Below are 14075 nucleotides of genomic sequence, written 5' to 3'. Positions count from 1 at the left end.
GAGAAATGTATACCCTTCTTGATATCTGTGCACACTACTACAAGCCCTTCTGGTGAAAACTCCGTCTTTTTCAACCAGATCATTGAATTAGCTACAAAATGAGCCTCATCTTTTCAGTGAAAGGATATATAGGAATTGTGTGAGACCTTTATCAAGACATTGTAGAAAATCTCTCTGGAGAACTCCATGGAGTTTCCATGTTAGGGAAAAGAGGATGCCAAACTAGAGGAGCTTCAGAGAGGACTAGCAGATTGAAGACTGGTTTATGAGCAATTCCAGACCTGTAGGACACAATACACTAGGTGAGCTGAAAAGAACCTTGGCACTTATATTAAGGTTTTAGATTTAGATTTAGGTTTAGATTGCAAATAAATGCAGACATTGCAGGTGAGAGCTTGATTCAAAATGCAGTCTTCAGGGAGCTGGAAGAATATATGAACAACCACCTCCTGTGGTCTGTGATGTAAACATGGAGTATGGCTCAGCCATCCACTCTGAAGAGTAGATGACAAGTTTTTCTGGAAAATAATAGGCAATTAAATTCTGTTGCAACAAATGCATTAAAATAGATTAAGAACAGATTTAAGATAGAAAAAAAGGCTTTATTTTTCAGTAAAAAAATATTTTGGAACTGCTTAATAATGAAAAAAAATTTGAAAATAAAATAAGGTAGTCAGTTTTAATTATTTGACGTTTAGTAGAAGTATCTTGTAAGACACAAGGATCGATTGCCATGCAATAATAAGCTGCATTACCCAGGAGGTCCTTTGCAGTCCTAAATATTTCAGACATAATTAATTTCCATGTAATTGTTACTAGACATTATCAAAATGCATTGCAATGACAGTTCACCCATATATACAGTTTAAGACTTAACCTAGCTTGTTTATCATGTACATTTTAAAAGCATTTTATTTGCTTAGGTAATACTGAGATTTTTCATAAGTTCTCAAATTAAGTTTTTCCCAGGGCATACTGTGAAGAAATTTAAGTTACTTTTATCTAAATATTAATCATAATATTGTAGAAGCTGCATCATCTAATTCATGATGGCCTGTCTCTACCTTCTTAAGCTGCTCTCTGGATTTTTCAGCCAAGTCATAATTTTTTGCCAGAAAAGAATTACTTGGGCTAAGGTTTTATTTTTGTGTTCTCAAATTATTAAGAGACATCACTCATTGACTCCTCAAAATGATAGGCATAAAATAATGAGTATGTATCTAATCACTTGGCTGCATAGGCTTGGGATGAAAACATTGCTGAAGAGATTGGTGAATTGATTTGCCATTTACTATGGGTTTTCAGCAAACATTTCATTGATTTGATATGTAGCACTGACCCATGAAAGGCTATAAGCATTTGTCCTGAATTTTTAGCTTGTATTTTTTTCTCATCATTTTAGAATTCCTAAACAGAAGCATGCCTCATCAAATATAAAGACCAGTGGTGTCAAAATCATCTCAATAAAGGCAGATAAGCAATGTTGTAGACAGGTTTTGAGTATGTAGTTCTTGTGAATTTGCATTCAAATGACCAGCTATACCACTAATTTGAAGCTCTTGTTCATACAATTCTGAAAAGCCAGAGCATGAACATCCCAGCGCTTTTGTGAGGTCAGGAAGTGTTGTCTTAGAAAGGGTAAACTGAGACTCAGCCTTTTAATGTATTTCTCTTTGTTCTTTGAATATGTGACAGAAAGCAGTAAAGTGTGATGATTAATTCTTAAAAACCTATTCCATAATGGTTAATGCCAAAACGGGATCAATGGGTCTACACTGATGTCTTATCTACCAGAGAACATTACATTTTAGTCAGCTATGTTCATGTGGGACCTTGTGATTTGTTTTAGAATATTTACTCATTCAAAAAATGAATTACCACAGGAAGAAGCAGGAGACAGTGAAACTGCACCCATGCTAATAAATTTAACTGTTTCTGAGCACCAGCACAAAAGTGTTGTTGTCTACCCTTGTCAAAATGCTAGAGTAGCTTGAAGTTCAGATTTTTCTCCAGGACATTTACCCATCTCTTACACAATTTCCAGACTTTACTTGGGAGTTTCCATGGCTTGGGATCATTGTCAGGAGGCAATTTGCCTTTGACTGCTCTTTACTGGTGAAGAGAGTTCAGTAGTGTGGATCTGGACCAGTCTGTGTATTGGAAGCTGATCAGAGGCACATTTAGTTTCTTAATGCATGCATAACCTCTTCCATACCACCTGGCTGCAAGGAAGTTGATCAAGTAACCTAAATAATCCCCTTAAGAACAAATTGTCCCTGCACTACCAGGAAGAGCAAGCTCTCTGCCTATCTTTCCAATGCCAAATGTAATTTTCACACCTGCATGCAAGACACATTAAAAAAAATGTATTTCCCATAATTGATTCAGGTCTTGTTTTGCTGTGGTCCAAATCCAGTTGTTCAAAGACAGAGAGCATAATCCCTAAATCTGAGAATATATCAACAAAATAATGTGAGGGAGAAAAGTATACAAAGAAAAACCCCTGATGGATGAGATGTGATTATTATATCTATCATTATATAAATATTTGAGATTAAAACAGTTAAATGGTATTTATATTTCACAGATCTGTGGAAGGGAACACACATGACTAGAACACTTTATGGGCAACATAAGAGAAAATGTAAAACTGCCTGGAGTTGGAGTATTTAAAGAATTTTTTGAAGCTGTCAAACCATATCAGTCTGTAAGGAAGTCTTATGTGTCACTTGGTAAACAGTTGTAATATTTAATTAGGTTTACTATGAAGAGTTTTCAGAATATTACAAGGCTGAATATGTCCAGCTATATCTCACATGAACAAAATAGATATGCTCCTTACCAAGAACCTATCCCCTGTCACATTAGGTACAGAAAAGAATATGTAAAGCTTCTTTTCTAGATCTACCACAAAGCTATCATTTATTTAATATGAATCTGATTCATGTTTGAAACACTGTGGAGACCATGGGGGGCATCCTTTAGTCTAGGGAGACACAAGAAGCTTCCCTCAAAAAGCTGTTGAGACCCCACAGCCTCCTTCCCCTGCTCCTATGTCTGGTCCCATGTTCCTGAGCCAATCCCTCCCTATTCCCTAATTGGCCTTTATCCTTGTACTGCCCCAAGACCAGGGTCACCCCCAGGTCCCTGGGCAGAGAGAAACCTGGACCCTCCTCGTGTGGGTGCCCTGGACCTGGACATCTTACTGGGTGGCTGAAATAAACCTCTGTGGATACCATGCAAAGGCCCTTTGTGGTTCCTTACCCTGGACTTTACTGCAGCTATTTAGGCTGCAGCTGAACACGAGTTGAAATACAGGGCCATGTGTTATAGATGTGTTTTGAGAAATCATTTACCATTTGGACAAATGTATTCCAGAGCTTTGACCCTATGTAACAGTGGTTTCTGCATTTTTGCAAAAAAATCTGTTATGCTTCTCTATAAGTCACTCAAATATCCTCTTTTCAAAGTCCATGTTAAAATATTTCTTCAGTCTATATGTCTTTGATTTTTCAAATACATTGTTCCTTTTAATAATGATATTGAGGCTGAAGGTGTTTGTCCAAGCAGGAATAATAGTCCTATAACTACAAGAAGAACCATTTAAAGTCTGAGATATATTAAATAATTATGAAAATTATCACAGTTCTAAAATATGCAATGTAAATTATCTGAGAAAGAGCAGTCTGTTTTAAGGGATTAAGAACTCAAGATTTTTCTAAAATAGATATTCCATTCTGAGACACTGAAATGTTAATGGTTAATGACTCAAAGCAATTGCCCATTTGTGACTGCTGCTGTCTGTTTCCAAATATCCCACCTGAGTCCTCAGTGCACTAACAAGACACACAGCAACACAAACTGAAATCTATTAAAACTAAGACTTTCTACAAAACTTTCTCCTTTTTTTGTCTTTTCTCTCATCATTCCAATCAAGCTTTCAGGTGAGTAAGTTTGCTTATGAAAAACTCTAAAGGAACCAATACTGGGAAAAGTAAAAACTAATCCAAAATTATTATCTATAAGGTTTCAGTATTCAGTGGAATTCATTCCCATTTTATGTATATCATGTTTTGACTTTCATACCAAGGCAAACAATAAAATACAAAACATCCTAAAGCTTACCAAGTCCATTTGTTGTACATTTAATGTATTTTTGAATAATCATCCTAAGTGCTTTGGCAAAGTGTTAGTTAGATTATCTAATGAATGATTTCTAATTTTGGTCATTATTACTTCATATTTCTAACTACCAGTCTGCAGATATCTTGAATGACATTTATCTAAACAAACTATACATATCTATGGTCATTCAAGCAATGCATAGGGAAGTCACATTAAAAGCTCTTGTTTCTGTCCAATCACTATAAAGAAGAATTGAACTAATATCTTAGGCATAGACATTTAGATAAGACATACACAAAATGAGGCAAGTGAGTCATCCCTTTTTCTCTCTTCTGTTTGTTTAGAGTTTTTTTCACATCAACAACCGTTTATTTGTTTTGGCACAATAATTTATGAAATGTGATATTTGCCTGAGAATGAAGAGGCTCAGCACTATGACTTTTACAAAGGCTAGACACTTTCTGCTCTCTTTTGTTTGCTTAAGCTGCAGCAAAACAGAGACTAAGGGCATTAATCATAGAATTCATATTAATGAAACACAAATAAATTTGTTGAGATTGGCTGCTAGGACCTTTCTGTTCTGATCTGATTCAGCAGCAAAAGACTTCGAAGGAAGATGTGTGCTTTGAATAGATATTCTATTTTCATATTTGTTTGTCTAAATCAGGACATGGCTGGAGAAATCAATGTAATTTTTCTGCTAAATTTTCAGAAGTATCATCATTATTAAACATCAGTGAAAAATTTCAAAGGTGTTCTTTTTAGTAATGTGGTTTGTATTTATTATTAGTTGGTTGGGGTTTTCAACATGAAAGATTTCACACAGAATCACGCAATTTCAGGAAATATACATGTACAGACTGGAACATAAACTAAAAAGACTTTACTACATCTTGATTAAGTAAGCAAAACCTTCTGGAGAAAGTAGATTACTGTTTTGCACCTATAGCGCAGGAGGATGCCAGTAAACTTTGCATTGGTCATTGTTTTCCACAATAGGAACATCAGCATAAGATTTTAGGAATGCCTGAAGTGAGCTGTACTCAGGCTACACCTCACCATAATTTATGATTAATTTATCTCATATCCTGGTGTTATTCCATCTATTCCACTAAAGGTGGAAGTATTTACAAGTATTGTTCTACCAAAAAATTTTTTTTTTTATTGCTTTGTCTGCTGAATTTTGATTTGGATTGGCCATTTGTAAATTTCTCTTAGAAAGTTTTAAGAGAAAAATTTAAGCCAAGTTGCCTAAAATTCTTACCTGCTAATGAGCTAAATTCTCCATAAAACCAAAGAATTGACATCTATTTAGGAACAGAGTCATGCCAATGGCTCCTCTGTATTAGGCTGAGAAAATGGTCCTTTTCAGGATGCTTTATCTTGCCTTAACATGCTTAGAATCCTAATGTTAACTTCCTTCCACTGGCTATAGGGAGAAGCATATGATGGCTATGTTCATATTAGCAGTGGTAACATATATCCACCTTTATTTCTTTGGAAAAATAAAATATTTAAATCAGAAATCTTAATTTGACATTATTTTATTGTTTCTAGTCTAGCCCATAATTTCAATCAACCTCTAAATCCAGGCACAACAAATGTTGTTCTATTATTGCCCAGTCCCAATGCATCTATATTCTGGACTGAAGAGACTCTCTATACATATCTTTAACCTTTTTTTCATCTCAGTTTTCAGAGAAAGCTAAAAAAAAAAACCAAAAACTGATTTGTTTAAAATCTTTATATGTGATTAATTTTATTTTACATTCACATCTCTTGGAGCAACGTTAAAGTGATTAAGTCAGATATTAAACACATGTTATTTTGGTAACTGTAACTTTAACAGTACTTCTAAATTAATCAGGAGTTTGGCTACTCTGGGGAAGAATAAATAGCTAAGTGAGGCTGATAATATATTGCAATGTTATACAACCCAGAGAGAATTGAAGACTCCTGCATTGATTATCTGTTGTTTCAAAACATCTTATCTTTTTTGTCCCCCCCCTCTAATTCAAATTGGGTATTTGCTTATGCATAGCATGGCCAGTGTTATGGGAAGATGTTGCTTACTTCAGAGCTTAATTTCCTGGCAAGAAGAACGTGACAGAAACACTCGAGTTTAGAGTTGCTTGAAAGCAAGGTAAGTTTATTCACCACAAAGAAATGTAGCAGGTTTCAGACATGTTCTATTTACTCTGTGAAAATCGTCAATTAAACAAAAAAACATCCCCCACTCAAAAAAAATACCTGTATGACACATAGAACAAGATAAGAGATCATGCTCAGTACATGAAGTTAAATGGATTATTTTTGAATGAATAATTTAAAAAGTTAATTCTTTTAGTTTTTCTGGTTAATTTACACTTATTAAGAGAGATGAAGTGAAATAACAATTACATTCCTTATTGATAGGAATATCCTCATAATACTGGAATGATTAGGACACCTTGCTCTATAATATTTATTTACATAAAATCACGACTAATCCAGACTGAGTGGAATTAATTTTTAGGTGTTTGGATTCTTTTTGCACATATTTAACAGTATGTATGATGAGGGGAAAATATAATGACATTAGTTATTTGCAGATATTTGTTTGTCTAAAAATGTTCTGATGACGTGTAATGAATTTTCCTTTTATTTGTTTGGAAATACAGCAGTGAAAGAAAACTGTTACTTGTCTTTACAGTCAAGCTACTTTAACAACTAAATTATCACATGCAGAAGCTGGAACTAGTTAAGGAATTTCATTGCTCTGAAAATTTCTGTAAGTGGAAATATGAGGATAGAAGGAATCTGTCCTTCCAATGGGTTATTTCACTTCATGAAAGTGCATGAAAAAGCACATGGACTCTAAACTTAGTTTTTCACACTGAAGTGGACATCAGACTGTATAACTTTTCTCACTCTCAGTAGAAGAGGCACAGAAGATGTTATGATAAATTTTTTTCCCAAATTTTCTTTTTTCTCCTATAAAATCAATGCAGTTACTGTAACATGCAGTTAACTAATCTGAGGTGAAGGATTAATTTCCTCTTCTAAGTATAAGGATTTCTGGAATAATTGTCCTTGAAAATGTACATTTCCAGATATTTAACTTCTGCAATGTCCCCAAATAATCTTTTGCTCATGTAAATGCTTGCAGTTTTTGGCTTAGTTTCTCACAATCGAAATCAATTTGAATGGACAATAATTTTGTCTCTTCTCACACTTTTTTCATTTCTCACTCTTTTCTCCTCTGTGTGGTCTTTTGTCCTTCCTTAAGCCTGTTTACCCTAGGGGATCACCCTCTTTCTCTTTGTGGCCCAGCCATGTCCTTCAGTGGTTCCTACACTGTCCACAGGACAGCCCCAGTGCTCTGCACAGAGGCCCCATGCAGCTGGTACAGTATATATATATATATATATATATGTAAAGTGTACAAAATGCATGGAATTTATTGTTCTGTGCATGCAGTGCAGTCTAAAAAATAATATATGTGCTTGTGTGTGAGTGTGTGTGCGGAAGGAAGTGGCGGAAGGAAGGAAGTGGCGGAAGGAAGGAAGTGGCGGAAGGAAGGAAGTGGCGGAAGGAAGTGGCGGAAGGAAGGAAGGAAGTGGCGGAAGGAAGGAAGGAAGTGGCGGAAGGAAGGAAGGAAGGAAGGAAGTGGCGGAAGGAAGGAAGTGGCGGAAGGAAGGAAGGAAGTGGCGGAAGGAAGGAAGTGGCGGAAGGAAGGAAGTGGCGGAAGGAAGTGGCGGAAGGAAGTGGCGGAAGGAAGTGGCGGAAGGAAGTGGCGGAAGGAAGTGGCGGAAGGAAGTGGCGGAAGGAAGTGGCGGAAGGAAGGAAGGAAGGAAGGAAGGAAGGAAGGAAGGAAGGAAGGAAGGAAGGAAGGAAGGAAGTGGCGGAAGGAAGGAAGTGGCGGAAGGAAGTGGCGGAAGGAAGTGGCGGAAGGAAGTGGCGGAAGGAAGGAAGTGGCGGAAGGAAGGAAGGAAGGAAGGAAGGAAGGAAGGAAGGAAGTGGCGGAAGGAAGTGGCGGAAGGAAGTGGCGGAAGGAAGTGGCGGAAGGAAGTGGCGGAAGGAAGTGGCGGAAGGAAGTGGCGGAAGGAAGGAAGGAAGGAAGTGGCGGAAGGAAGTGGCGGAAGGAAGTGGCGGAAGGAAGGAAGGAAGGAAGGAAGGAAGGAAGGAAGGAAGGAAGTGGCGGAAGGAAGGAAGGAAGGAAGGAAGTGGCGGAAGGAAGTGGCGGAAGGAAGTGGCGGAAGGAAGTGGCGGAAGGAAGTGGCGGAAGGAAGGAAGGAAGGAAGGAAGGAAGGAAGGAAGGAAGGAAGGAAGTGGCGGAAGGAAGGAAGGAAGGAAGGAAGGAAGGAAGTGGCGGAAGGAAGGAAGGAAGTGGCGGAAGGAAGGAAGGAAGTGGCGGAAGGAAGTGGCGGAAGGAAGTGGCGGAAGGAAGTGGCGGAAGGAAGTGGCGGAAGGAAGGAAGGAAGGAAGGAAGGAAGGAAGGAAGGAAGGAAGGAAGGAAGGAAGGAAGGAAGGAAGGAAGGAAGGAAGGAAGGAAGGAAGTGGCGGAAGGAAGGAAGGAAGGAAGTGGCGGAAGGAAGTGGCGGAAGGAAGTGGCGGAAGGAAGTGGCGGAAGGAAGGAAGTGGCGGAAGGAAGGAAGGAAGTGGCGGAAGGAAGGAAGTGGCGGAAGGAAGGAAGGAAGGAAGGAAGGAAGGAAGGAAGGAAGGAAGGAAGTGGCGGAAGGAAGGAAGGAAGTGGCGGAAGGAAGGAAGTGGCGGAAGGAAGGAAGTGGCGGAAGGAAGTGGCGGAAGGAAGTGGCGGAAGGAAGTGGCGGAAGGAAGGAAGGAAGGAAGGAAGTGGCGGAAGGAAGGAAGTGGCGGAAGGAAGGAAGTGGCGGAAGGAAGGAAGGAAGGAAGGAAGGAAGGAAGGAAGGAAGGAAGGAAGGAAGTGGCGGAAGGAAGGAAGTGGCGGAAGGAAGTGGCGGAAGGAAGTGGCGGAAGGAAGGAAGTGTCGGAAGGAAGGAAGGAAGTGTCGGAAGGAAGGAAGGAAGGAAGGAAGGAAGTGTCGGAAGGAAGGAAGGAAGGAAGGAAGGAAGGAAGGAAGGAAGGAAGGAAGTGGCGGAAGGAAGGAAGTGGCGGAAGGAAGGAAGTGGCGGAAGGAAGGAAGTGGCGGAAGGAAGTGGCGGAAGGAAGTGGCGGAAGGAAGTGGCGGAAGGAAGTGGCGGAAGGAAGTGGCGGAAGGAAGGAAGGAAGGAAGGAAGGAAGGAAGGAAGGAAGGAAGGAAGGAAGGAAGGAAGGAAGGAAGGAAGGAAGGAAGGAAGGAAGGAAGGAAGGAAGTGGCGGAAGGAAGGAAGTGGCGGAAGGAAGTGGCGGAAGGAAGTGGCGGAAGGAAGTGGCGGAAGGAAGGAAGTGGCGGAAGGAAGGAAGGAAGGAAGGAAGGAAGGAAGGAAGGAAGGAAGGAAGGAAGGAAGGAAGTGTCGGAAGGAAGTGTCGGAAGGAAGTGTCGGAAGGAAGGAAGTGTCGGAAGGAAGGAAGGAAGGAAGGAAGGAAGGAAGGAAGGAAGGAAGTGTCGGAAGGAAGTGTCGGAAGGAAGTGTCGGAAGGAAGGAAGGAAGGAAGTGTCGGAAGGAAGGAAGTGTCGGAAGGAAGGAAGTGTCGGAAGGAAGTGTCGGAAGGAAGTGTCGGAAGGAAGTGTCGGAAGGAAGGAAGGAAGGAAGTGTCGGAAGGAAGTGTCGGAAGGAAGGAAGGAAGGAAGTGTCGGAAGGAAGGAAGGAAGTGTCGGAAGGAAGGAAGGAAGGAAGGAAGGAAGGAAGGAAGTGGCGGAAGGAAGGAAGGAAGGAAGTGGCGGAAGGAAGTGGCGGAAGGAAGGAAGTGTCGGAAGGAAGTGTCGGAAGGAAGTGTCGGAAGGAAGGAAGTGTCGGAAGGAAGGAAGGAAGTGTCGGAAGGAAGGAAGTGTCGGAAGGAAGTGTCGGAAGGAAGTGTCGGAAGGAAGGAAGGAAGTGTCGGAAGGAAGGAAGTGTCGGAAGGAAGGAAGTGTCGGAAGGAAGTGTCGGAAGGAAGTGTCGGAAGGAAGTGTCGGAAGGAAGTGTCGGAAGGAAGGAAGGAAGGAAGTGTCGGAAGGAAGGAAGGAAGTGTCGGAAGGAAGGAAGGAAGGAAGGAAGGAAGGAAGTGTCGGAAGGAAGGAAGGAAGGAAGGAAGGAAGGAAGGAAGGAAGGAAGGAAGGAAGGAAGGAAGGAAGGAAGGAAGGAAGGAAGGAAGGAAGGAAGGAAGGAAGGAAGGAAGGAAGGAAGGAAGGAAGGAAGGAAGGAAGGAAGGAAGGAAGGAAGGAAGTGTCGGAAGGAAGGAAGGAAGGAAGGAAGGAAGGAAGGAAGGAAGGAAGGAAGGAAGGAAGGAAGGAAGGAAGGAAGGAAGGAAGGAAGGAAGGAAGGAAGGGTGTTGCTACTATCAAACTCTATACTTAAGTGTATAATTAATGTTAATCGTAAAAATAAAACAAAACAAATCAAAATCAAACAGTCACACTCCAAGGAAAAGTGCTGGCCCAAATTTATAGATATTGTATTTGCCTCAATTTCACTACTTGAAGAATAAGGCAAATTATGAAATTATTAAATAGCTGAAAAATAGGGAAAAGTGTGTGGCTTGATATAAAAACAAAAGGAATTAATCACAAATAGAAAAGAGTTTTCCTTTATAAAATGTACGTAAAAGGTATATTAAGTGTCATCTAAATCCAAATCCATCAAAGGGAAGATGACACACAGTCCTGTAATTAAGTGGGATTGTGTTAATGCTTAAATTTTTGTCTGAGAGTATCATAAAGATTTCATCCCTATGAAAATTTGGCTCCTTAATACAATCAGTGGCAGGAAGTCAGAATTGGTTCTGCTTGAGTTAATTTCAGTCAAATTAAGTAATTTTTGACATTTATAAAGTTTTGAGTGACTTAATTATTTAGGGATTTTTGGTTTTACCTGTTTGTTGTGGGTGGTTTGATTTTTTGCCAAGGTTTTCCCTTAGATAGTAAGGATCTAAAACTACCTACTACATGTATAGGCTACCTGTACAAAACAAAATATTGACAAAGCATAACTATGTGAAATTTGTGCATTATTGTATTATTTTATCTGCATAGTCTTGATTCAAAGCCTGTCAAAATCAAAGGAAAGAATCTAACTATCTTCAAGGGAATTTGAGAGAATGCTTATATGTGATTGCAGCAGGTTGCCTCTTGTCAGCAACCATTAACTATGAATCATGTCTCCTGCTAAGAGCACACAACTGAGACATATTTTATTATAACTGCATTGGAAAAAATTATTCCAAGTTTCTTCAAAGTAGTAGAGCTTCCTTGTCCTGTTTATTTCCCACAGAACCTTTACTTACATTTTTGCACCTTTACCTGGAGAAATTGATAACTCCATCTTTGAACACATCATTTTCAGAAATGCCAAGAAATATTTTAATGTAATAACTCCCTTAAAAGGAATTCCTTTATTCGTGTTTAACCTTGGTACTGAAATATCAGTGGAACAATACTTTACCACGTGCCCACAAAAAAAATTATCTTATATCTCAATCATTAAACCAAAATTGACTGGTCATTAGTAGATAGCATATTAGTTAATCTATATATGCCATTGACAATTTTGAGTGACTGGATCGATTTGTCTAAACCAAAATGCCTGAAAAAACTGAATTTTCAGGGTGGACATTCAAAATTTCCTTCAAAAGTTTTTTTTCAATGCCATCTGAAGTTAACACCCCCATGTAGAGAGGTCATCTTAGCTAAGTATTAAAAATAATTACCTAAAAATAATTACCTAAAAAAATAATTACCTAAAAGCACCTTAAAAATATTTAAAAATATTATTTTATTCTACCCTTACCTTTTCCAAATACATTATACCTAGAAATGTTTTCCCATATACCTCCAGTACAACTGTTTTTGTCATTGTCTGACAAACTTCCCTCTTCCTACTTTTCCAGATAATAGTTAGTAAAAATAAAACATTATGCAAGACTTATTACATTCCTTATCTTGGAAAAGGAGAAGAAGATACATGGAAAGGTACTAAATGGCTCCAAGTTGTTTATAAGCAAAATCTTATAATTGTTCTAGTGCAAGAAATACATGATCAAAACTTTGATTAAGAAAGAATATTTCAAATAATCTGGTTTTATATATGCTATGCACTATCTGATCACTTGGGAATAAAGCTCTTTTGATATTAGTTAGAGGTAAAATTTCAAAGCTAAGTGAAGATCTTTTACTCCCATTGATATTGACAGGACTTGCCTGACCAACGTCCTACACTATGTTAAAAATTCACCCTGGTAATTAAAAAATAAGTCTTCATAAATCTTAAGATGTCCTGGAGTAAGAATGTTTCCATAGAGTCACTATACTGTTTGCAGTGTACTGGGAGTACTACAGATTTTGCCTTTGAAAATTCTTAAAATTTCAGAGAAAGTGTCCTTAAAAGTGCAAATGGGTCAATCCAGTAATTCTGCCTGAAAAAAAAACCCAGTCTTTTAAACAAATATCTTTGATCAAGGGAAAAAAAAATATTTTGAATGCGTGTTTTGGATGTGTAGAATCTTAACACAACAAATTATGCATATATTTTATCTTTTGGGTGCCTTTTTTCAACTAAAATTTATAGCAAAACATCACTTAGACAATTCTATGTGGGCAGCTGTTAAGGTGTGTGGTGTATATAAAAACACAATATCTTTTTCCACTCTACAGATAATGTTGCGTAACTTTGCTCAGTCTTGGAACGCTGATGTATATACAGCTTATAAACATGTTAATATCACTTTTCTACTATCTAAGTATTTTATATTACGAAAATCTTCCTCCAACAGCAACATAGCACTATCCTGTCCTGACTGCCTCTCCCCACACCCCTCCAAAGAAAAAAAAAGAAAAAATCCCCAAAACCACACAACAACAAACCATGAGATTTTTTTCTTTTTTACTTTAATAAAGACACATGCAAATCAAGCTCTAACATATGACCTCTTCTTTCCTTACTCAACTGGGAGCACACTGACTCTAACTTGGACTGTTGCTGTTTTTCTGCTACACAGGACCAGGCCATTAGCAGTGCACACGTGAGTCAATGAGTCAGAGTGAATCCAAGGAATTAAATTCTCATTTGTAGATTAGTTCTGTTAACTGCAATGTCCACATATAGATTATATCAGTGCAATTCCAATCTTTTAAGTAGACCTACATATCTTTAAATTTTGGCTGAGTTTTGAGTGCAATGTACCCTTTGATAATGGTACTTCTATACATTTCATCCTAGCAGTTCATATCAGCTATGAGAGTGAGCAGGAGCTACCTTCATCCAGGTTTACAAACTCCTTTCATTGTTACATGATGAATTTGTATCTATCAGTCTTTCCACTGGAACCCAAATTATCCAGTCACAGGCCATTGTAGTTATGGTAAAACTGCAAAATTATTTTCAGAACTCCCCAAATTCTAGTTTTGTTCAGACTTTTCTAGATCACCATGAAAGGACAAAAGGATGTTTCCCTTAATGGAATAGCTGTTCACCAGCAAAAGAAGTTCTGTAAAAAGGTGAGAATATTGTAATGAAATATTGCTTTCATGTGTTTATCCCCAAGTTGCATCTTCCCTGGTGACAGCAGGCATAGATCTTTGTCTCAAATACCGTCATCACTTAATTTTCCCAGGAAACCAGTCTGATTTTTATTCTTCTTCTTTCTGTAACCATGTAAAAAAGAATGATAAATATTTGTGTCTTCCAGTGACAAAACAATGAACACTGAAGTTCTTTTCTTAAGGTTTGGGGTCTTTTTATATGTGTTTTGGTTTAATCAGATCTTTCAAGGCAATTTAAATGTCAAGTGTGCTTTACTTCTGCTAGTTTTATTAGCATGTCAGAGTTAGCTTTGGTGTGCCCTGGGCATGTATATTTATTTAGGGATTCAATAAGT

This window comes from Ammospiza nelsoni, chromosome 2, assembly GCF_027579445.1.
Source record: "Ammospiza nelsoni isolate bAmmNel1 chromosome 2, bAmmNel1.pri, whole genome shotgun sequence".
Lineage (NCBI taxonomy): Eukaryota > Metazoa > Chordata > Aves > Passeriformes > Passerellidae > Ammospiza > Ammospiza nelsoni.
This window is presented reverse-complemented; position numbering follows the sequence as displayed.